A 24,960-nucleotide genomic window follows, 5' to 3' on the forward strand; every position below is an offset into this window, starting at 1 on the left:
ATGAAGTTTCTGAAAGAAACCTTACTGACACAGTCGGAAGTTGAAATTCGTCCATTCGTTATGACTGGCCCCCTGTTGCTACATCGCTGCCTTCTTTATTTTTGGTTCTGGAGGAAGAATCGGACTGCCGTTCGTCCACGGACAGTCAGACACATCGTTGCAAATATCTGCAGCACAGTTCAAGCCACCAAATAGGCGAATGGTAGACGCATCCAGTAATAATATCCACTAATAGGTATCTGGAGATTTTTGCTCGTGTAGGCTTCAACCATAGTATATGAATAAAACTAGAACAGGGCTACATACAACAGCAGGTGTCAAAAGTCTGGCTGTGGCAGCGACGACGACGATGTTTATTGTTATGACGATTATCGTGTAATTATTTTTTGAATGAATGAAATTGATTGCTGCTTCATACAATAATAACTGTGCCGTTATTCCTATTGTATGAAATGGATTTGAAAGTACTCTTTTACGTTTGTTAAAAGCCACGGCTAATTTTTGTCAGCGTGCTTTCGCCAGAAATAACATACGTATCCCAACGTGAAGACATCCGTCTCACTCACTATAGATTAAAAATCTTTCTTTAATATTACATGATAGTCAATTTAACCAATGCTTAATTATTTTTTCTGTGAGGCTGGATACACCATGATAGCTGCCTATGTGCAATGGCAGATATTGCTATTAGTAAATAAACTGTACCTCTGACTTAATATGTGTTGGAAAGTATTACAAGACATCGTTTTCAGTTTATTGAAATTATTCTTTTTAATTTTTTATCATTAAATGACTGTTAAAAGAACTTATCTAATTTTTGTCATCAATGGCGTCGCTACAATAATGAGCCTACACTAAATGGCCAGGACAACATTTAATTATTACTTACTGAATCATATGCTAGATAGGTACTCACCACAGACAAAAATACATCTTACAATTATTAATTTCATATATATTCAACAAAATTCATTACTACTACAGATAATTGTATCAGTTACAGATCGTGAACAATTAGCATCCGTCAGCTAGAACATCCGAATCGATAAGATAATGAAACAAAAAAATACGCTCATTCTTCTAGTACAAAGGGACAAAGATAATAATAATTGCGATTCTAAGAGCGCAGATAGCGCTTCTCCATTGTTGAGTACGGACGACTGATGTAAACTCTTTTTTTACCGGAGGCTATGCTATAAGATGATGGTTGACCGAACACAGGAAGACCAATGGTCACACGCAACTACTTTGCACATCAGCAATGTTTACTACATTCAACATATGTTCTTTACTTTAAACTGTGTTTGCACGTAAGTTTTGACCGGATTGAAGCGTTGTACAATTTCATTAGATTCAGAATACAATATCTTGGGTTATCTCTCATTTTTGTGATTTTTTTTTCTCTTGACTTTATAGAAACGAATGTACAATGAACTTTCAAGTCTCTTAGTTGACATATTCCAAGAGTTCATGCTTGGTACATCAACATCTACATCTGCGTGTAAGTGCTGAAACCACTGTGACGAACATGGCGTTGTATCAGCTGTTAACCTTTCTTTCCTTTACATTCGCTTCTTGTTCCATTAGCTTAATCTTGTTTCGCAGTCCTTACGGGATCGTTATCTAGTGAGCTGTAGTAATTCATTGTTATACGAGAGCATTTACCATACTTCTGAGATTCTAACACGATCTGAATCTGACACCTATAGAGTAAATAGGCCGCTCTCCATAAGATTATGTGAAATGTTATGAAGAATTTGAAATTTTATGGAGGAAAGGTCGTGCAAGGGAAACTAATAATTATCATTAAGATAGGGGAGACCTAATTAAAAATAGAATATGGACATCATAACTCACATAGATATAACGAGAAAGGGGTTTCATCAAACTACAAAATCAAGCTATAGTAAAATCTTGGAAGAGCAGTTGAACGGAATGGATAGTGTCTTGAAAGGAAGATATAAGATGAACATCAACAAAAGCGAAACGAGGATAATGGAATGTAGTCGAATTAAGTCGGGTGATGCTGAAGGAATTAAATTAGGAAATGAGACACTCAAAGTAGTAAACGAGATTTGCTATTTGGGGAGCAAAATTAACTGATCATGGTCGAAGTAGAGAGGATATAAAATGCAGACTGCCAATGGCAAGGAAAGAATTTCTGAAGAAGAGAAATTTGTTAACATCGAGTATGGATTTAAGTGCCAGGAAGTCGTTTCTGAAAGTATTTATATGGAGTGTAGCCATGTATGGAAGTGAAACATGGACGATAAATAGTTCGGACAAGAAGAGAATAGAAGCTTTCGAAATGTGGTGCTACAGAAGAATGCTGAAGATTAGATGGATTGATCACGTAACTGATAAGCAGGTATTGAATAGAATACGGGAGAAGAGGAGTTTATGGCACAACTTGTGAAGAAGAAGGGACCGGTTAGTAGGACATGTTCTGAGCCATCAAGGGATCACAAATTTAGCATTGGAGGGCAGCGTGGAGGGTAAAAATCGTAGAGGGAGACCAAGAGATGAATACACTAAGCAGATTCAGAAGGATGTAGTTTGCAGTAGGTACTGGGAGATAAAGAAGCTTGCACAGGATAGAGTAGCATGGAGAGCTGCATCAAACCAGTCTCAGGACTGAAGACCACAACAAAAACAACAGTAAAATCTTATTCCTTACTGAGACACACTAACTTGATTCTACTCACTGAATAGGCAAAACAAATAATTATAAAATATACAAGATTTAAATGAATGGAACAGATATGCGATTATCCTTTGGTGGAAATGGAAAGGAAATCATACGATTAGATATGTTCACGCAAAACCGCCAACGATTGCTGAATTAGTCAACATAATAAAGAACAGACCCAGAGAAGTACATGTAAGAACCAAGGGCTTGCTTATGTTCACGACGAGTTTAACTAGCGGACTGGGTTATTTAATCTAGTGAAGCCAAATTCTAACACGAAACAAATGACTTTTTGGTCCCCTTATGCTCAGGCGCAGAGGACGGCTGCAGCTATAGTTCAGAGTTTTAAGTTCAGTCCCGGCATCTATGATCAGCTCTAGGACTAAGTCCTCCTCCTCTACGGTTCTAAAGTGAAGACATCTCTCCCACTGACGGTCCAAGACGAAGCAATTTTCTCTCTCAAAACACTTCCGGTAATAAACGAACACGTAGAACGAAGACTGAAAAATCCTAATCAACGTGAAGGACTACGAGATCACGATCGATATAGCGTTGAGGCTGTGGCAGAAGTCGGTCTCAGTGTCTCCAGCAAAGATGCTTAATGTGAAGAAGACAGGCGGAGGGACAGGGAAAACGAGAATTCGCAATTTTATGACTTCCTGCTTCAATGCTTTTGGATATTAGCAATTTTTCACACTCAAGCAACCAAAAAATTATGGTTTTAATTATCATCGGTGGCAGTGTCAGAAGCCAGTTAAAAACCCGTCCTATTGCTACCTCATTCATCTATGAATGGTTACTGTGTGTTGAGAAAAAGGGATGTTGACTTCAGAAATAATATGTATGCTTCGCATTTGAAAACACCATACGTTAGTATTAATATTGTCTTGCAGATCATTGATGCAAATTGTAACAGCAAGGGTTCGAAGACACTTCTCTGGTGCATGTTTTAAGTTATCCGCCTCCGACTCTACCAATAAATCACAAATCCACTAGTAAATCTCATTTGATGTTCCGCACCAGTGTACTTTCGTAGTGGTACCGAGTCAAACACTTTCCATAAATCACGGCCGGCCGGCGTGGCCGAGCGGTTCTAGGCGCTACAGTGTGGAACCGCGCGATCGCTACGGTCGCAGGTTCGAATCTTGCCTCGGGCATTGATGTGTGTGATGTCCTTAGTTTAGTTCGGTTTAAGTACTTCTAAGTTCTAGGGGACTGATGACCTCAGAAGTTAAGTTCCATAGTGCTCAGAGCCATGTTTTGAACAAGTCACGAAAAACTGCCTTTAACTGATTGTGTCGGCGTATGACTTTCCGGGAACCACGTAAGAAAGCCTCGAGTTGGGTTTCGCGTGACTGATGTATTCCAAATCCATGGTAGCTGGCACGGAGAACTCTGTTCGAGATACCTCACTACGTTTTGGCTCAATCCGCCCGTAGTCTAGGAGTAAAAAAATAGCTGAGTAAAGTATTCAGTGGTGAAGAAGTGCCATGTGACATCCGTCCAGATCAAATGCCGATAACAATGGCGAGGAAAATGGAGGAAAAAAGGGGGGTAGCGTCTTAGATTAGTAATCAGAATGTCCTCGGTCCCAGGTTCGAATTTCGCCACCTCTTAAATTTTGAACAAAAATTATCAGAAATGGCGGCAGATGACTTTCGGCATAAGAACTCATCCTCACTCGCCCGTAGTCTACGAGTAAAAAAATAGCTGAGTAAAGTATTCAGTGGTGAAGAAGTGCCATGTGACATCCGTCCAGATCAAATGCCGATAACAATGGCGAGGAAAATGGAGGAGAAAAAGGGGGTAGCGTCTTAGATTAGTAATCAGAATGTCCTCGGTCCCAGGTTCGAATTTCGCCACCTTTTAAATTTTGAACAAAAAATTATCAGAAATGGCGGCAGATGACTTCCGGCATAAGAAGTCATCCTCACTCACCCAACGGCGTTATCAATGGCGTCGGAAGAGCGGATAGAAGTTCAGGGCACTCTCTTACCCTTCGAGTCAGTATTGATCAACGGTATGAGGATGCAGAAGGGAGTTGAAACCACTGCATTAAAAAGACATAATGTGTATCCACACGACATATGCCTTGTAACTGAAAAAGTGGCATGATGATCTCTCCATCGGAAAAAGTTTCCGGACTAGCCCCCGATTCGGATCTCCAGGAGGTTACTGCTAGGGGAGAGGTGAGTATGAGAAAAAGAATGGATAAGCAACGAAGTGAAGTGAAAAGGAAAGAAGACAAGGATTTCTGGTCAGTTCAGTATAGGGTGATATAAACAGAAGCAGAATATTACACATAAGGAGTAGGATTAGTTATGAATAGAGAGGTAGGGCAGAGAGTGAGCTATTGTGAATAATTCAGTGATAAGTTTGCTCTCATTAGAGTAGACAGCAAAACAGCACCTACAAAGCAGGTATACATGCCGAGGTGGCAAGCGCAAGATGAACAGATAGAGAAAGTATATGATGATACTGAACGTTTAATTCAGTACATAAAAGGAGATGAAAATTTAGTAGTCATTCGGGATTGGAATGCGGTTGTAAGGGAAGGAGCAGAAAAAAACGTTTACGGGAGAATATGGACTTGGTACTAGGAATGAAAGAGGAGAATAATTGAGGTCTGCAGTAAATTTCAGCTAATAATAGCGAATATTCTGTTCAAGAATCCAAGGGAAGGAGGTATACTTGGAAAAGGCCATGAGATACAGGAGTATTTCAGATAGATTACATCATTACATCATGGTCAGGCAGAGATTCTGAAGTCAGATACTGGATTGTAAAGTGTACCCAGGTGCAGATATAGACTCAGATCACAAATTAGTAGTTATGAAGAGCAGCCTCAAGTTTAAGAGACTCGTCAGGAAAAATCAATGGGCAAAGGATTGTGATAAGGAAGTAGTAAGTAATGAAGAGAGACACTAGAAGTTCTCCGAGGTTTTACATACTTCGATAAGGAGTAGCTCGCTAGGCAGTTCAGTTGAAGAGGAATGGACACCTCTAAAAATAGCAACCACGGAAGTTCGAAAGAAAACCTTATTTACAAAGAAGGTAACTGTGAAGAAACCATACGTAATAGAAGAAACACTTCTGTTGACCGATGAAAGAAAGAAGTGCAAAAATGTTCAGGGAAAGTCAGGAATACAGAAATACAAGTCGCTTAGGAGTGAAATAACCAGGAAATGCAGGCAAGCTAACGCGAAATGGCTGCATGAAAAATGTGATGAAATCGAAAAAGAAATGATTGTCGGAGGGAGTGACTCAGAATATAGAAAAGTCAAAACAAGCTTCGGTGACATTAAAAGTAAGGGTGGTAAAATTGAGAAAGCTATGGGAATTCCACTGTTAAATGCTGAGGAGAGAGCAGATGGTTGGAAAGCGTACATTGGAGGCGTATGTGGATTGAAGGCTTGTCTGATGATATGACAGAGGAAGAAACAGGAACCGTTTTAGAATAAATAGGGGATCTAATATTAGAATCAGAATCTGAAAGAGGTTAGGTAGACTTGTGATCGGATAAGATAGAAGGAAAAGATAACTTTGCATCAGACTTCTTAAAAAAAGGCGTAAGACGGGGATGTGGTCTTTCTCCCCTACTCTTCAATCCCTACAACGAAGAAGCCATGATGGATGAAACAAAGATTCACGAGTGGAATTTAAATTCAAGGTAAAAGGATATCAGTGATAAGATTCGATGATGGCATCGTTATCCTCAGAATGTGAAGAAGAATTACAACTCAGCTGAATGGTGGTGGTGGTGGTGGTTGGTGTTTAACGTCCCGTCGACAACGAGGTCATTAGAAACGGAGCGCAAGCTCGGGTTAGGGAAGGATTGGGAAGGAAATCGGCCGTGCCCTTTCAAAGGAACCATCCCGGCATTTGCCTGAAACGATTTAGGGAAATCGCGGAAAACCTAAATCAGGATGGCCGGAGACGGGATTGAACCGTCGTCCTCCCGAATGCGAGTCCAGTGTGCTAACCACTGCGCCACCTCGCTCGCTCAGCTGAATGGAATGAACAGTCAAATGAGTACAGAATATGGACTGGGAGTAAATCAGTGAAAGACATAAGTAATGATAATTAGCAGAAATGAGGATAGAGAGGATCCTAATATCAGGATCGATTATCATAAAGTAGATGAAGTTGAGGAATTCTACTATCTAGGCAGTAAAATAATCCATGAATAACAGAGCAAGGAACACATAAAAAGCAGACTAGCACTGGAAAAAATGAACTCCTGGCCAAGAGGAGTTTACTAGTATCAAAAACAGGAATTACTTTGAGGAGGAAATTTCTGAGACTGTACATTTGAAGCACAGCATTGTACGGTAGTGAAACACGTACTGTAGGGAAACAGGACAGGAATAGAATCAAAGATGTGGTGCTAAAACAGACTGGTAAGATGAGGAATGAGGAGCTTCTCCAGAGAATCGGTGAGGAACGGAATATGTGGGAAATACTGACAAGAAAAAGAGACAAGATAATAGGACGTTTGTTAAGGCGTGAGCGAATAACTTCCGTGGTACTAGAGGGAGGTGAAGAGATAAAAACTGTAAAGGAAGATAGAGAATGGAATACATCCAGCAACTAACTGAGGACGTAGGTTGCAAGTACTACTCTGACATGAAAAGGATGGCACACCAGAGAAATTCGAGGGAAAAAAGAAATATTTGTAAGCACATTCTAGAGAGAAAATTAAATTCTGTCTTCAAACGCCTGTCAGCTCTTGTTTTTCAGCGTTTCCATGTCGTTTTCCTGTGAATCAAGTACACCCGTGACGACAATCGAACTGTATTCTCGGATGGGTCATGCGAGCGTTTTGTGAACCTGTCTCCTTTGTAGAGTACCTGAATATCCCACTTCCTACCAATGAACCTAAGTTTAACACTTGCTTTCCCTAGTGTTATGGTTCGTGCGGCTCCCCCTCTCGGAGGTTTAAATCCTCACTCGGCCATGAGCGTTTATGTTGTCGTTAGCGTAAGTCAGGTTAAGTTAGATTAAGTAGTGTGTAAGCCTAGGGATCGATGACCTCAGCAGTTTGATCCCATAGGAACTTACCATACATTTCCAGAAAATTCCCTATGTACAGTACGAAACTATTTGAGTAGTATTTCATATCCTGAAAAACTGTTGCATCCAATACTTATTTGAGTTGTCTGATTTCATAATTTCTCGTTATGCTTTTTGTGAAGTGCGCAAATTTATATTTCTGAACATTTAAAGCAAGTTGTCAGTTTGTCAACAGCTTAAAAATCTTGTCAAGACGTTAGTTGATACTTCTGTAGCTTTTTTGTAGTACTTCATTGTAGATAATTTGTCATCTGAACATGTCTTAGGTTAGTATTAATACTGTCTTCCAGATCATTAATACAAACAGTAGTGGAAAGGGTCCGAAGACACTTCTCTGAACCATGCTTTAAGTCATCTGGCGACGACTCTACCAACAAAATTTAAATCCATTGATATCATTTGATATTCCATACCTTTGTAATTTCGTAATGGTACCGAGTCATATGCTCTATAGGAGTCACTAAAAAACTGCATATAACAGTGTTGGTGCGTGACTTTCTGGATAACATGTAAGAAAAACGTGAGTTGGGTTTCGCGTGACTGATGTTTATAGAATCCACGGTGGTTGGCCTGGAAGAGCTCATTCTGTTCGAGGTACTTCGTTCCGCTTGATGTCACAATTTATTTTAAGGTCTGCTACAGGTGAATGTCAGTTACATTGGGCGATAGCTTAGTTGATGGCCTCTCGTACAGCATTTGCAGACGAGTATGCTATATGTCGTTTTCCATCCACTGGATAGATGCCATGTAATAAGCAAGTGGAGAAGAGAAGAGGTTGGGAGAGCCACACAGTCAGTCCAGTGAGTCACCGACGGTCTGTAAGGCCTGAGAATGTTCCGGAGGAGCGACTACGTGCGTGCTGTGTTGCTCATACGCGTATCGAGACCGAGGTAGCGCCGGCTTCGTTAGTGTGCTTCGCAGCGCTTGCGCCGTGACTTAATATCGCTCCTCTGCCACTTCCACACCACCTTACGGCGGGCAATCGCTGCTCTACTTGCAGATTACGCACGCCCTGCCTCGCTTCGGTAGCAGCATGGCTGAGGCGCAGCCAAGTAACAGCGGAGCACTGAAACGTTTCGACGGCAGGATCTCAGCTGAGCAAATCTCTCCTTGACGGTGTGCTAAGCGTTCTGTAACACGTGATATCCAAATCTGACAAACTTGCTTGAAAAACTGACTGATGACGAGTAAAAATTTCATACTTCATAGTCCTATCGTGGCAGAAACCATCAATTTGGTAAAAGAAACGTAACACCACGTAACATTAGAAGGTTACAAGAAGCTCTTCGTAGAGCAGTTGAGAAGGCAGCAGTGGAAAGATGACGTAATGTGGTGTGAGGCAGCGATGACAGATGGTTTGTTAGGTACGGTTATCCTGAGAAAGACCGCCTAAATTGTGGTCCTTCTCAGCGATTGGCTGCTGCAATTGTTAATTTGCGCGCCGAAATGACAATCTTCTATTATTATTCTTGGATAAACAGCGTATTTATTTGAATTTCCCATTAAAGCATCTCTCAACAGCGTGCTAACATTCTGTTATTTCGAAAGTATTAACAACCTGCAGAATAATAAACAACTGCTAAACGAAAAGGCAGACGAAGCACTTCGGTGATCTTCGGATAGCGCCAAACTTGGATGCCGAAGCGGTTCGGCTGTAAGATCAGAGCTAGTTTGGCCTAGTTTGGCCATGTCGGGGGACAGACATGTTGTCTGGTGCGGAATCAGTTAAGACTGAGTTAGTAATGTCTAGTGTGTAACATCAGTGCAGGTTGGGAGGCCTCGAAGGACATACGCGTTGTCTGCCGCGGTCAATGTCAGCACTGTATAGTTACTTGGACATATAGTTCAGAAGAGTGCGATACTAATTACGGAAATATGCATTCATTAATTTGTTGAAAAACAGAACTCATTTGTAACTCTAAAGTGGACTGTAATTGTGCAGTTTCTCGTGTTCCGCAATAAAAAGCGTATAAACAAACTGACTGGAAATTTAATCATTTCTAAAATAACAATACCTCGCAGTGAGTTTCTTACAGTCTCAAGATCACGGATTCACGACCTAGATGCTGTTTTCTGCTCAGGGGACAACAACAGCAGATGACTGCAGGTTAGTGAGCACTTATTAGAACTTACGCATTCCACTGTGGGCCGTGGAAGCAAGTGGGCACCTCGCGTGGACTGCAATCTTAGTAAAAATGAGATCAGTGACTTGTCATCTGTGGTAACGGAGAGGAGGTATGAAGAAGAGAAATATTTTTTGTGCTTAACGTAGTGGGAAAAGCGATTCTTCATAAACTTCAAGGTGTTTTTGATTTTCTCGTTGTAATGATTTCGCGAGTTTTATATGGAAGGAAGTAATTCAACGGTGTGCAAAACTTAAGGACGAAAAGAAAGTCCGCATGATGAGTCACTGCCAAACAATATAACTCAATGAAACTTCGACCATACATTGACAAAAGTGCTGCAATATTGTATAGAAGGTAACTTCATGAAATACGTAATGAAACGAACAAGCAAGACCTTCTTGCAGACAGAACTCAAAACGTTGCCCTTAACGGAACTAAATCGACAGAGGTAAAGGTAATATCCGGAGTACCACAGGGAAGTGTGATGGGACCGTTGCAGTTCACAATGTGTGTGAAGTGATCTAGTAGAAAGCGCCGGATGCTCTTTAAGGCTATTCGCAGATGATGCAGGTGTTTATACCAAAGTAGCAACGCCAGAATATAGTAGCAGAACGACCTGCAGAGAATTGATGAACGGTGCAGATTCTGGCAGTTGACGCTGAACGTAAATAAATGTAACACATTGCGCATACATAGGAAAAGAAATCCACTACTGTACAGCTACACTATTGATGACAAACAGCCGGAGACAGCGTCAGCCGTAAAATATCTAGGCGTAACTATCCAGAGCGACCTTCAGCGGGATAAGCAAACACAAGACTCAGATTCATCGGAAGAGCTGAAGGAAATGTAACTCATCCACGAAAGAAGTGGCTTATAAGGCGCTTGTTCGCCTGATTCTTAAGTACTGTTCATCTATCTGGGATCTCTATCAGGTAGGACTGATAGGGGAGAATGAGAAGATCCAACGAAGAGCGGCGCGTTTCGTCTCGGGATCGTTTAGCTGGCGAGAGAGCGTTACGGAGATGCTAAACAAGCTCCACTAGTAGACGTTACAAGAGAGACGTTGTGAATCAGGGAGAGATTTACTATTGAAATTTCGGCGCAGCACATTTCAGGAGGAGCCAGACAACATATTACTTACCCCCACATACATCTCGCGTATTGACCACGAGGAGAAAATTCGAAAAATTACAGCCAGTACAGAGGTTTACCGACAATTATTCATCCCACGCACTATTCGCGAGTGGAACAGCGTTCGAGGGATCAGATAGTGGTACCGAAAGTACCCTACGCCACACACCATTAGGTGTCTTGCGGAGTATGATATACACTCCTGGAAATTGAAATATGAACACCGTGAATTCATTGTCCCAGGAAGGGGAAACTTTATTGACACATTCCTGGGGTCAGATACATCACATGATCACACTGACAGAACCACAGGCACATAGACACAGGCAACAGAGCATGCACAATTTCGGCACTAGTACAGTTTGTATCCACCTTTCGCAGCAATGCAGGCTGCTATTCTCCCATGGAGACGATCGTAGAGATGCTGGATGTAGTCCTGTGGAACGGCTTGCCATGCCATTTCCACCTGGCGCCTCAGTTGGACCAGCGTTCGTGCTGGACGTGCAGACCGCGTGAGACGACGCTTCATCCAGTCCCAAACATGCTCAATGGGGGACAGATCCGGAGATCTTGCTGGCCAGGGTAGTTGACTTACACCTTCTAGAGCACGTTGGGTGGCACGGGATACATGCGGACGTGCATTGTCCTGTTGGAACAGCAAGTTCCCTTGCCGGTCTAGGAATGGTAGAACGATGGGTTCGATGACGGTTTGGATGTACCGTGCACTATTCAGTGTCCCCTCGACGATCACCAGTGGTGTACGGCCAGTGTAGGAGATCGCTCCCCACACCATGATGCCGGGTGTTGGCCCTGTGTGCCTCGGTCGTATGCAGTCCTGATTGTGACGCTCACCTGCACGGCGCCAAACACGCATACGACCATCATTGGCACCAAGGCAGAAGCGACTCTCATCGCTGAAGACGACACGTCTCCATTCGTCCCTCCATTCACGCCTGTCGCGACACCACTGGAGGCGGGCTGCACGATGTTGGGGCGTGAGCGGAAGACGGCCTAACGGTGTGCGGGACCGTAGCCCAGCTTCATGGAGACGGTTGCGAATGGTCCTCGCCGATACCCCAGGAGCAACAGTGTCCCTAATTTGCTGGGAAGTGGCGGTGCGGTCCCCTACGGCACTGCGTAGGATCCTACGGTCTTGGCGTGCATCCGTGCGTCGCTGCGGTCCGGTCCCAGGTCGACGGGCACGTGCACCTTCCGCCGACCACTGGCGACAACATCGATGTACTGTGGAGACCTCACGCCCCACGTGTTGAGCAATTCGGCGGTACGTCCACCCGGCCTCCCGCATGCCCACTATACGCCCTCGCTCAAAGTCCGTCAACTGCACATACGGTTCACGTCCACGCTGTCGCGGCATGCTACCAGTGTTAAAGACTGCGATGGAGCTCCGTATGCCACGGCAAACTGGCTGACACTGACGGCGGTGGTGCACAAATGCTGCGCAGCTAGCGCCATTCGACGGCCAACACCGCGGTTCCTGGTGTGTCCGCTGTGCCGTGCGTGTGATCATTGCTTGTACAGCCCTCTCGCAGTGTCCGGAGCAAGTATGGTGGGTCTGACACACCGGTGTCAATGTGTTCTTTTTTCCATTTCCAGGAGTGTAGATGTAGATGAAATGACACTTTTATTCAAAGAATGATTGCACTGAAGGCGTCACGATTTATGATGGGGCCGTAGACATTACTAAAGGTGGAACACGGTTCTTAAAAGAGTGTGTGACTGCCGCGCACGGCACTGCATGCTCCCATGCTGGCCGCAAGGCTGGTGAGAGGATGCTGTGGTAGGAGGTCGTGCCACTGCTCCATCGGCGCCTTGTCTGCTGCTGGATGGTCGTCGGTACGTTTGGATGTGCTGCGATACGTCTCTCCACAGATTCCCACACGTTCTGGGTGGGATTTAAGTCGGCGCAAAGGGCAGGCCATTCTATTCGGCGAATATCCTCTCGTTCCATGAGCTCCGTCGTGTGCCCATTTCAAAGCTATAGTGCACTGTCATCCGTAAAAATATGTATATGTACCAAGTCGAGAAATTGTGGATCTAATATCCAGCATGCTTAGTGAAAGGCAATTCGAAGTGTTTCTAGGCCGCTCTAAAAGCCACAAACGGAAACTAAATAATGGACTACCACAGGGATCTGTTTTAGCCCCATCACTATTCAATTTATACATTAATGATTTACCAACCACATCAACTAAAGTCATCTATGCTGATGACATCGCACTGGTAGCACAGGGCAGTAATTTCGAAGACGGTGATAGAATTCTTACGAAGGATCTGGAGGATATGTGAAGTTTCTTTAAGACTTGGAGTTTGATCCCATTCACATCCAAAACTGAAGTCCCTTGTTTCCATCTAGCGAATCGTGCTGCGAACTACAAACCAAGAGTTCTGCTCAATGGACAAACGTTGAGGTACAATCCTTTCCCAAAACATCTCGGAATCACTCTAGGTAGAACCCTGAGCTACAAAGAGCACATCACCAAGCTTTCTCATAAAGTTACTGCAAGGAACATAAGTTCAGTGGTACCACCTGAGGAACCTCTGCTGACTCTCTGCGTTTAACTGGCATCAGTCTTGTGTACTCTGCTGCCGAGTAATGTGCACCTGTCTGGTTGGAAAGTGTACATGTGAAGAAGATAGACACAAAACTGAATGACACAATGCGCTGCAGTACCGGTTCCATCAAATCAGCCACATGCCACTGGTTACTTGTATTGAGTCACATCCCACCACCTCACTTAAGGTGGAAACAAGCTCTACTGAGGCAGGCCGAGAAAATCTATGCATCACCCTCTCTACCATTGCACCAGGAATTCTGTCATCCACCACAGCAACGATTGCGATCAAGAAGACCAGGAAGTGTTACTGCAGGACAACTCATCGCGGATGGTTTTGATTTAAATGAAAGCTGGAAGCATGAATGGTCAACAAAAACATTGGGAACAAGAGCCCATCACCTTGATCCCACAAAGAAGCCAAAAGGTTTTGACCTACCGAGGAACCTCTGGTGCCGCCTCAACAGGTTAAGGACTAGACATGGTTGTTGTAGCTATTTCAGGTACAAATGTGGCTGGATCAGTTCACCAATGTGTGAATGTAATCAAGAAGAACAGACAATTGAACATCTAGTCCAATGCTGTCCACTTCATCCATACCCTGGAATTCCTGACGACTTGTTCTCTCTCACATCCAGATTAATTAATTGGTTGAAAAAACAGATTTTAAGGTTTAATCTTCTTTTATATCATATGTATATTGTATAAAATCACTTGTCTTATATTACTGCTCTGTGCTACCAGTGCGATGTCATCAGCTTAGATTACTTTAGTTGATGTTGTGGTTGGTAAATCATTAATGTATAAATTGAAAGGTGATGGGGCTAAAAAAGATCCCTGTGGTAGTCCATTATTTAGTTTCCGTTTGTGGATTTTAGAGCGACCTGGAAACACTTCGAATTGCCTTTCACTAAGCATGCTGGCTATTAGATCCACAAGAGCCCGTTGCGGAGCATGCACTGGCGTCCGTAATACTCACAGACTCTGTTAACAACCATGTCTCACCTTTTGTAATGTTTACGGACCATCGTAAATGTCGGTGACTTCAGAGACTTATTGTCTTTGCATAAATAACTTCTGATCGTCTCACTGCGTATTTGTTTCAGTTGCTCCCTGTACTGTACTGTAGCAGTTCTTTTTGAGTATGGTGCAAGTTTCACCGAACTATGTTACTTGTCAGTGACACATCAAGTGACAGTTAATTTCACCATTAAGTTTCGCCTGTTGCCCGACCGCTTCAGAAACAAGTTCTGCCAGAATTTTTACAGTGAAACGTTAAGTGACACACAACGAACATCTCTGTAACGGTCTCGTAGCAGCTAATTACTAAAGGATCCCTTGACGATAAACACCGGTCTCGATGGATGTTTCCTATCCCTTCCATTTATCCTACCTGGTAAGTTCCCTAGGCTAATGAGAAATAGCCAGAAGTAGGTTTTGTAGTTCATCTCCCTCTTGGATGAATTACTTTCCCTTAAACTTGTTCCAATGAAACTCAGTCTGGCATCTGCTTTTTCTACAATTTGTTTTAGGTGGTCAATCTACTTTATGTCGCTTCGGATGCTTACTCCTGGAAATTCTACAGTAGTTACGTTTTCAGTGATTTATCAGCAATAGTATAATTCCACAGCACCGAATGTCTTCTTCTATATATGCGCAATATGTTACATTTATTTACTTCCAGGTTCATCTGTCTATTCTGCAAGAATCAATTACTCTCTATAGGTCTTTGTACGTTTCACTACACTCTTCCGACGTTGTTAGCTTCTTCTGCTACGTATAGCCATTTGGAACTTCCGACAGTAACCATTAGATCATTACATGTGGTGTAAACAATAATGATAATGTCACACTTTCTTGATGTAGTTCTGAACTTACCTTTACATCTATCGATTTTGTTCCTTTAAGAGCGACGTGTTGAGTTCTATCTGCAAGGAAGCCCTCAATCCAATTACAAAATCTGGTGCGATATTCAGTAAACTCCGAGCCTGTTTATTAGACGACAGTGCGGAAGTGTATCAAATCTTTCCGAAATTGAAGGATGACAACATAAGACTGAGCGCCTTTGTCTTTGGCGCTCTGGATCTCATAGACGAACAAAGCGAGTTAAATTTCGAAGGATCTTATACCGTTGGTTCTCTTTTAAAACAACGAATGTGGCGATAGGGGCGGTAGAAATTAAAATAGCTTCCAGACTTCCGATTCCCAATTAACCTTACTTACTGATCCTTTGCTGTCTTGGCTGTGACCAGCATCGGATTTCATCTATTCCAGCATGGGTTTCTGATTAACAATTGAAGAGTTATAGGACGCAGCAAAGGAATTTTACAGACCCGAAACCGGACAGATCTGGCGAAAAAATTGCTTATGCTTTCTAAAACAAACATGTTGAATTGCGATGTAGCCTGTTACAACTGAGATATCGGTTACTATATACACAGTAATAGCACAAACCCGGCACAAAAGACTTCTTGCTGCAGGACAAGATAAAAGGAATAACTTTGCAAAAACAATTACGCAACATAAACGAGCGTTCTGTTAACTGGTCTAGCCCTTCATCAGAGAGACAGAGAGTCCACTGTGAGATATATTGTGATGATAATTATCTACGAGAACGAATATACTGAAGGCGAGAGAGGAGCAGTACAAAGTGTGAGAGGTGGCATGAGCCCCTTCTCATATTTCTATCTTACGATTCTCCTCTCTAATTGCATGCGGTGGAAAGTTGCTATTCCTTCACACGCGGACTTCCCACGCAGCGTCTCTCGTCGCCCAGGTGGTCCGGTGTCAGGCGGGCTCCGCTGATCTCGAGAGGGTTAAACCGACAGGTGTGAGGCAGTCGAGTGAATGCTTTCCAGACGCCGACATTGTCAAGAGACACGCCCGCTGGGGCCTGAAGTAGCGGCTGGGCTAGAGGTTCCATTACTTTGCAGAAACTTAGCGAAAACACTTTCTGGCGGGCTACCAGCGAGGCGTGGGAATGAAATGTGTACCCAGGCAGTTGTGGCGGGAAAATTCCCGCGCTTTATGCAAAATAGTAACTGTGATTGGCTTGCTCTGGGCATAGCTCCGTGACGTCGCAAAATCAGCGCGCAAATTGGCGCCAAGAATCTCCATTGGTGGAATGGTAGTGCTCAGGCAATGGAGTGGAATTTTCCGCCGGTTTTCGAGTTGCTGATTGGAACGTTTAACCACGGCCACTGTCGTGGGGGCGGGAATGTTCTGTGTTCGGCCTGTACGGGTGCTCAGGGCAGTCGGCTCTCGCCTTTCGGTCGAGGACGTCGAAGCAACCAGCCATCGCCTCCGGTACGCCAAATCGTGTTCTTGCAGTTAAGAAGACAGATTGGTAAGGTATGTCTGCAGCACCGGCAGACAAGGATTTTCCTAGGTGATAATCAGAGCTCAGCAGAGTGCGCCTGTTCGTCTTTTTCTAACTTTGTTCTGTCTTGGGTAGCAGCAATTAATGTTGGGTTGGCTATGTGTTTTCTCTAAAGATTTGAGTTCCAAGGAATTGGCTCCACATACCATTTTGTCATAATCCTCACAATCTAGTTTAGGGACAACTTCACATTCACAGCGTTTGTTTGAGTATCCAATTTGAGCCAATTTGATGTATTGTAAATGTTTCATGTGTTTTTGTTTATTATTTTGTGTTTAGTCTTAATAAATCATATTGTTATTTTGGACAGAACTTTCATTCTGTTAATCGATAGAGCAACCCTATCATTCCTCACTATGTTAATGAGACCTTCGTTTATTTAACTTATTTATCAAATTAAATTATTGCAGGTGCCAAACTCTCTTCTACTCCACTGGCAGGGTTGATTAGAGTCAGTTCGCGTATTTTTTTTAATCCTTGTGCAACAGCAAAAGTCGGAGTTAGAATTGGGGGGGGGGGGCTTAGAGCATCATTTACATATGTAGATTCTAGAAGAATTTAGTGTTAAATACACTGCTAGCACCGGCACCTCGCAAGTCTAGTGCGCAAGCACGGTTAGCTTTGTCGCACCTATGGAGCTATATGCAAACCGTTGCAATTCTGATGGTTCAATGTCGAAATGATCGCGGTTTCATTACCCCTAATACTAACCGGAATTATAAGGTCGATGGCTACTTCCGAGAACAGGAAGCGAGCACAAACACACAAATGGCTGCAGATTCTGAGATACTTAACCCCCACGGACCTCTTACAAAATGGTTCAAATGGCTCTGAGCACTATGCGACTTAACTTCTGAGGTCATCAGTCGCCTAGAACTGAGAACTAATTAAACCTAACTAACCGAAGGACATCACACACATCCATGCCCGAGGCAGGATTCGAACCTGCGACCGTAGCGGTCACGCGGTTCCAGACTGAAGCGCCTTTAACCGCACGGCCACACCGGCCGGCGACCTCTTACACCTAACAACTGCAAGCAGCTGTAGACCAGAGATCCTCTCGCGGTGTTTCTGTTACCGAGAATATGCGCAACACAGTAAGCGTTCGCCAGCAGAAAGAGGAGCCCGTAGCCAACCTAGCCAGAGTGACTGTCAAGATATGTTCCGGCTTGCAAGGCCCGGCCTCACGGCTCCGAGGTCGGGTTCCCTGGAGTGGAGGCAATTCGACGAAAGGAAGGAAGCCGTAATCTGGAATTCGAAGTAACGGCTCAAACAGCCTTTGCGGAGCTTCGCCACATTGCATATTATTTGGAATAATTATACCTAGGCTTGGGAAATTATTAAGCCCCCACGAGACAGCTGTCTTCTGGTTAGGCAAGCCTATGGTGATATCATACTGCCGGGGAAAATTAGTTTGATATAGTTTAAATTGACGATTAATTTCATCGACTTTCTGAATATTAGCTGGATCGACGTTTGTAATACATCAAATGATTCGTAATTTTGTGTACAGTCGTATCTACCATCAGAAAGGTAAAATGTATTGTATTACAACACTCTCTCTTTGTCAGAAAGGCTAGACAGGATGGCTGTCGTTACTACTGCTGGCCTTGCGTTGGCGAGAGAAACGTTTCTGCTCTACAACCTCTGTTTGTGAATCCACGTCCATCTTTTTGTACGGCTGGTGTTTATTCTCCAGAAACGTCGTAATCTATGGGCATAACATGTTCCTTAGTTCTATAAAAGACTGGTATAGGGCTATAATTATGTGTACGTGCTTTCGCTATTAAAATTTCCTCAAAGTCACCATCAAAATTGCCCTAATATCTTGCAAGATTGTGGTTAAACGAAAAGTGTCGGCTATATACTGCTATACATGCATACCCCCTGTTACAGAGCCACTTGCTTTAACATGAAATCATTTTGTGGGTACCAGGTTGTAATTACGTCAACAGCTTTTTAATATCTATTCAGATTACAAATGTGTTGTTTTTGTGTAGTTTTCCAATAACTTGAGATTAACGGTAATTTCATTGTTTTAAGCGCAGAAACCAGTTCTAAGCAAAGAAGGAAAAGCAGAAAGGTGTAAGGAGTATATAGAGCGTCTATACATGGGCGATGTGCTTGAGGGCAATATTATGGAAATAGAAAAGGACGTAGATGAAATGGAAGATGTGATACTGCGAGAAGAATTTGACAGAGTACTGAAAGACCTGAGTCGAAACAAGGCCCCGGGAGTAGACAACATTCCATTAGAACTACTGATAACCTTGGTAGAGCCAGCCCTGATAAAACTCTACCATATGGTGAACAAGATGTATGACATAGGCGAAATAAGCTCAGAATTCAAGAAGAATATAATAATTACAATCCAAAAGAGAGCAGGTGTTGACAGGTGTGAAAATTACCGAACTATCAGTTTGAAAAGTCAGGGCTGTAAAATAATAACACGAATTCACGAATTCCTTACAGACCAATGGAAAAACTGGTAGAAGCCGACCTCGGGGAAGATGAGTTTGGATTCCGCAGAAATGTTGGAACACGCGGAGCAATACTTATTCTACGACTTATCTTAGAAGATAGATTAAGGAAAGGCAAACGTGCGTTCTAGCATTTCGAGACTTACAGAAAGCTTTTAACAATGTTGACTGTAATACTCTCAAATTCTAAAGATGGCATGGGTCAACTAAAGGGAGCGAAGGGCTATTTACAGTTTGTACAGAAACCGGATGGCAGCTATAAGAGTAGAGGGGCATGAAACGGAAGCAGTTGTTGGGAAGGGAGTGAGACAGGGTTGTAGCCTATCCCCGATGTTATTCAATCGGTATATTGAGCAAGCGGTAAAGGAAACAAAAGAAAAATTCGGAATAGGAATTAGAATCCATGGAGAAGAAATAACTTTGAGGTTCGCCGATGACTTTTTAATTCTGTCAGAGACAGCAAAGGACCTGGAAGAGCAGCTGAACGGAATGTACAATGTCTTGAAAGGAGGATATCAGATGAACATCAACAAAAGCAAAACGAGGATAATGGAATGTAGTCGAATTAAATCGGTTGATGCTGCGGGAATTAGATTTGCTATTTGCTATTTGCAGAGCAAAATAACTGATGACGGTGGAAGTAGGGAGGGTATAAAATGTAGATTGGCAATGGCAAGGAAAGTGTTTCTAAAGAAGAGAAATTTGTTGACATCGATTACAGACTTAAGTGTCAGGAAGTCTTTTCTGAAAGTATTTGTATGGAGTGTAGCCATGTATGGAAGTGGAACATGAAGAAAAGATGCCTTCGAAATGTGGTGGTAGAGAAGGATGCTGAAGATTGGATGGGTAGTTCACGTAACTAATGGGGAAGTACTGAATCGAATTGGGAAGAAGAGGAATTTGTGGCACAGCTTGACTATATAAGAAGGGATCAGTAGGTAGGACATGATATGAGGCATCAAGGGATGACCAATTTAGTACTGGAGGGCACCGTTGTGGGTAAAAATCGTAGAGAGAGACCACGAGATGAATACAGTAAGCAAATTCAGAAGGATGTAGGTTGCAGTAGGTACTGGGAGATGAAGAAGCTTGCACAGGATAGAGTAGCACGGAGAGCTGCATCAAACCAGTCTCTGTACTGAAGACTATAACAGCAACAAGTGGAGAATGTGGCAGCAAGTTTTCCTTTAATTACACATTTTATACTGTAGTATGAGATGACGGGAAAGATATACCCTGCCGCAGAATATGACAACAAAAGTTTTACAAATGGCATAATTCTTTTTCCTGCGTGATGAATACTGCGAGGCCTGGGTACATGTAGAGTATGCATAAAAGCGTCAACTCTCGAGTTGTCAGAGTGAAAGCTACCACTGTTAGGCGTGTGCGTGAATGCAGATACCAGTAACAATAATTATTTCCTTGTTGAGTATTACAGGACAATATCACCATCATAGTATTACCCATATTACATGCGGTTGATGAACACGATTGTATTATATTAATATTTTCAGCCTCCAGGTATTATTGGAATGTGTACGAGACAAAAATTCAAGGAAATGGTGCTTCCGTATTTAAAGCTCCACCTACAACCGACTTTTTCCACATTTGTTGACCGTTTATTTCCTGCAGTTAATTTGTTGTCCTACCTGCGAAGCCTATTCCCGGAGACAGTCTAAAAGTACGTCGCTAACGACTTATCTTGCAAGACAGGTAGAAGAAAGACAAACGTTCGTTTACACCATTTGTGGATTTAGAGAAAGCATTTGTTAATGTTGACAAACTTCGAAATTTTGAAGGTTGCAGGGATATAACACAGAGAGTGAACTGTTGTTTACAACTTATACAGAAAAGAGAAGGTACATACAGGAGTCGAAAGACATGAAAGGGAAGCAGAGGTTGAGAAGGAAATGAGACGGGGTTGTATCCCATTGCCGATGTTATCCAAACTGTAAACTGGGCCAGCAGTAAAGGAAACCAAGGAGAAATTTTGAAATTGAATTAAAGTTCAGGGAGAAGAAATAATAACTTCCAGGTTTGCCGGTGACACTGTAATTCTGTAAGAGATGGCGAAGTACTTGAAAGAGCACCAGATACTGTGTTGAAAAGAGATTTTAAGATGAACATGAGCGTAAGAAAAGCAGGGGTAATTGAGTACAGTTGAATTAAGTTAGGTGAGTAGATGTAATTGGGTTATGAAATAGATGAGTTTTGCTATTTTGCCAGGAAAAAGAAATGACGATGGTCGAATTAAGGAAGTTCTTAGAGACAGAGTGGCAATAGAAAGAAAAATATTACGGAGAAAGAGGCAGTTATTAACGACTAATATAAATGTAATGTTAGTAAGCCTTTCCAGGAGGTATTTAACTGCAGCGTAGCCTTGCGCGAAAGTGAAACGTCAACGACAAATGAGAAGAGAAGCTTTAGAATTGTGGTGCTACATAAGAATGCTGAAGAGTGGATGAGGAGGTCGAGTAAGTAATGAAGAGGTACTTTACTACATTGGTTGATAAAGGAAGTGATGGCACAATTTTAGTAAAAGAATGGTCAGTTGATAGGACATATCCTCAGACCTTCAATACTTATTCAGAGATTATAAGACTTGTATAACGTAAACTATCTTGAAGAGCTGCGAAACCAGTTGTGGTGCTACGCCACATAACGTGATAAAAATGATATTGAGTAATTTCGCAAATATACCAAAAACTGACGTCGTAAGGAAAAAAAATATTATCGTAGAAAAGTAACAAAGATTGTTTTCAGTTAACATGATCTGCGTATGTTATTTCAATCTTTGTTCTTCTGCAAAAGGATCGCTCTCGCTTCCCTTTTGTTTCTTCGTAGTGTAAGAAGCCCTTTTGCGACGAGGCACGTTAACGTGTAAGTTTCATGTAATATTTAGCCGAAATATAATGTAATAATACTTAAAAGTGTTGTAAAATTGCATATGTACCAGCTCCTATATTCATGAAGTGAAAAAATTAATGTCTCTGTGCAAGTTTTATGGTGGAACATTGGTGCAGAGGTCAGCGCCATTGGTCTAAGGCATAACGACCCAGAGTCGTAATAAATATTTCAGTATTTGCTAATTCTGAGAAATAAAAATAAACGTAAATGAAGGTGAATTCTCTAGATCAGCAGTTCTTCCTTTGAAACAAAAAATGTAATCAGTGTTTCCAGAAATGCATCTAATTTGAGTAAAGTGACTACTCTAAAATTTATTGATCACCACGTATCGAAATCGCATCAATCTTCTTAGCTTTACAGTTTCTTAAAAATATCAAATTATTATCAGGAATCAATAACATAATTTTGTATTGTTGGTGTCTTTTACTATAAAAAACATCGCGTTGGACCAACTAGCTGCGAGAAGTGCCACAACTAAGTCACAGACGTAAATAATTTTACAGTTGTGAAGCAGGCAGAATAGCACGAACTCCAACTTTTCGTAACATATAAATACCAATATATAAAGAACTGAAGACATAAAGAACTGAAGACCGCAATAACAACGATAACAACAATGACACAGAACTGTGAACTGGTGTGATCTTTCCCCTACCGTTAGTCAATGCTTTGGTGTGTTTGAGTGAGCAGAGGAATAGTTCATGGAGTTAACTTTAGGAGAGCGGCTCGGTACTCTTAACAAAATGCACAGAATTTCCTGTATATTAAGGCAAGTCGTCTGCACACAGTAACTGAAGTAGACCATGTGTTAGGAATTTGCTAAATATTTTGGTGACAAGAAGAAAAACCCAAAATGTTGCATACGTAATTTGATCTCAGTTAACTGTCCTTAATGTAGATAAACAGCAAAATTGATGTGTGCTACAGTTAAACGTAGAAGGAAATGAGTTTAAATTAGAAGCGACTGACTTTCAGGTACGCCCAGCCGTTAATTAGGGCAAACCTTCAAAGCCGAGTGCGCCGACTTCAGCGCATAAAAATAATTCAGAGCAGGTATAAGCCTATCGTCAAATCCCCAGCATTCCGAACAGTTTAAACTGCTTTACTAAATGTTAATAAGCACGTATTTATATCAAAGAGACGCGGCTGCGGATGTGGGTCAGGGAATTGCGGTGCTAATGAAGATAACATGTCGCTTGTCTATGAAGATATTTGCTGATGCTGCTCACCTGTAGGAGTAATCTAGGCTACATCTTCTGTTGCTTCTATATCTTCTGTTGCTTACTTTTAATTACAGTTGTCAGTTCATTGGTGGAGTTAACTGAGCAATTCATCTATGTGAAAACTTAGCCATTAACCACTTCGGAAGAGTGCGGCTGCGGCGGCTCTGAGCACTATGGGACTTAACATCTGAGGTCATCAGTCCCCTAGAACTTAGAAGTACTTAACCCTAACCAACCTAAGGACATCACACATATCCATGCTCGAGACAGGATTCGAACCTGCGACCGTAGCGGTCGCGCGATTCCAGACTATAACGCCTAGAGCCTCTCGGCCACCTCGGCCACCTCGGCCGGCTCGGAAGATTGCACCGTACCTTTAACGACCTGGGACTGTGCAGGGGTACAATGGAGAGTAGATTTATTGCTTATCCCAAATGCGCACTCCCTGAATATGAATGGGATACAACTTCTCCAAAAGCAATATCGTGACGAATTGGCCTGGCGCAAGACGTGGACACCTCAGTGTCTAGCTTGGTCCACACACTAACGCCAACTTTGCCGCCAACAGTGTTGGTCCAGTGTGTGGATCAATGAAATAGCATTGGAACCATCACTGGACCCCCCGTGGGTACGGCTCTGTTTTTGAAGGTATTTCGACCAAATATCAAAGAACGTTGGGGTCCATATCAATACATAAAATATATTCGCAGTTACGAATGCGAAGAATCATTAGCTATACTAGGGAATGACCACAATGAAAATTTGATCCGGACCAGGATTCGAACACGGATCTCCTGCTTTACACGAGAGGTCGCTGTAATCGCTTCGGCTATCCGTGCACGACTCACGGCCAGGCCCAAACTTCCGTGTGTTGTAGTTCCTGCATCACAACCCGTACTCGTACACACATTATGTAAGTCCCATGCAAGCATGTACGCAAGAACGACGTCTTATGGAAATTTGGGTCTGTCTTTAAGTCAAGGCGATTAACGCGACCGCTGGCGTAAAACGGAAAATCCGGGTTCGTGTCACGGTCCGGCACAAATTTTCACTGTCGTCATTCCCTTATACATCTGATGGTTGTTCGTATTCGCAACTGTGAGTACACAGCATGTATTTCATTATGGCTGTAGTCGGCACACTGACTGTCCCTTCAGACATGCGCCGACCGTGGTGGCCGAGCGGTTCTAGGCGCTACAATCTGGAACCGCGCGACCGCTACGGTCGCAGGTTCGAATCCTGCCTCGGGCATGGATGTCTGTGATGTCCTTAGGTTAGTTAGGTTTAAGTAGTTCTAAGTTCTAGGGGACTGATGACCTCAGATGTTAAGTCCCATAGTGCTCAGAGCCATTTGAACCTTCAGACATGCATGCGTG

The sequence above is a fragment of the Schistocerca nitens genome, chromosome 8, assembly GCF_023898315.1.
Source record: "Schistocerca nitens isolate TAMUIC-IGC-003100 chromosome 8, iqSchNite1.1, whole genome shotgun sequence".
Classification (NCBI taxonomy): domain Eukaryota; kingdom Metazoa; phylum Arthropoda; class Insecta; order Orthoptera; family Acrididae; genus Schistocerca; species Schistocerca nitens.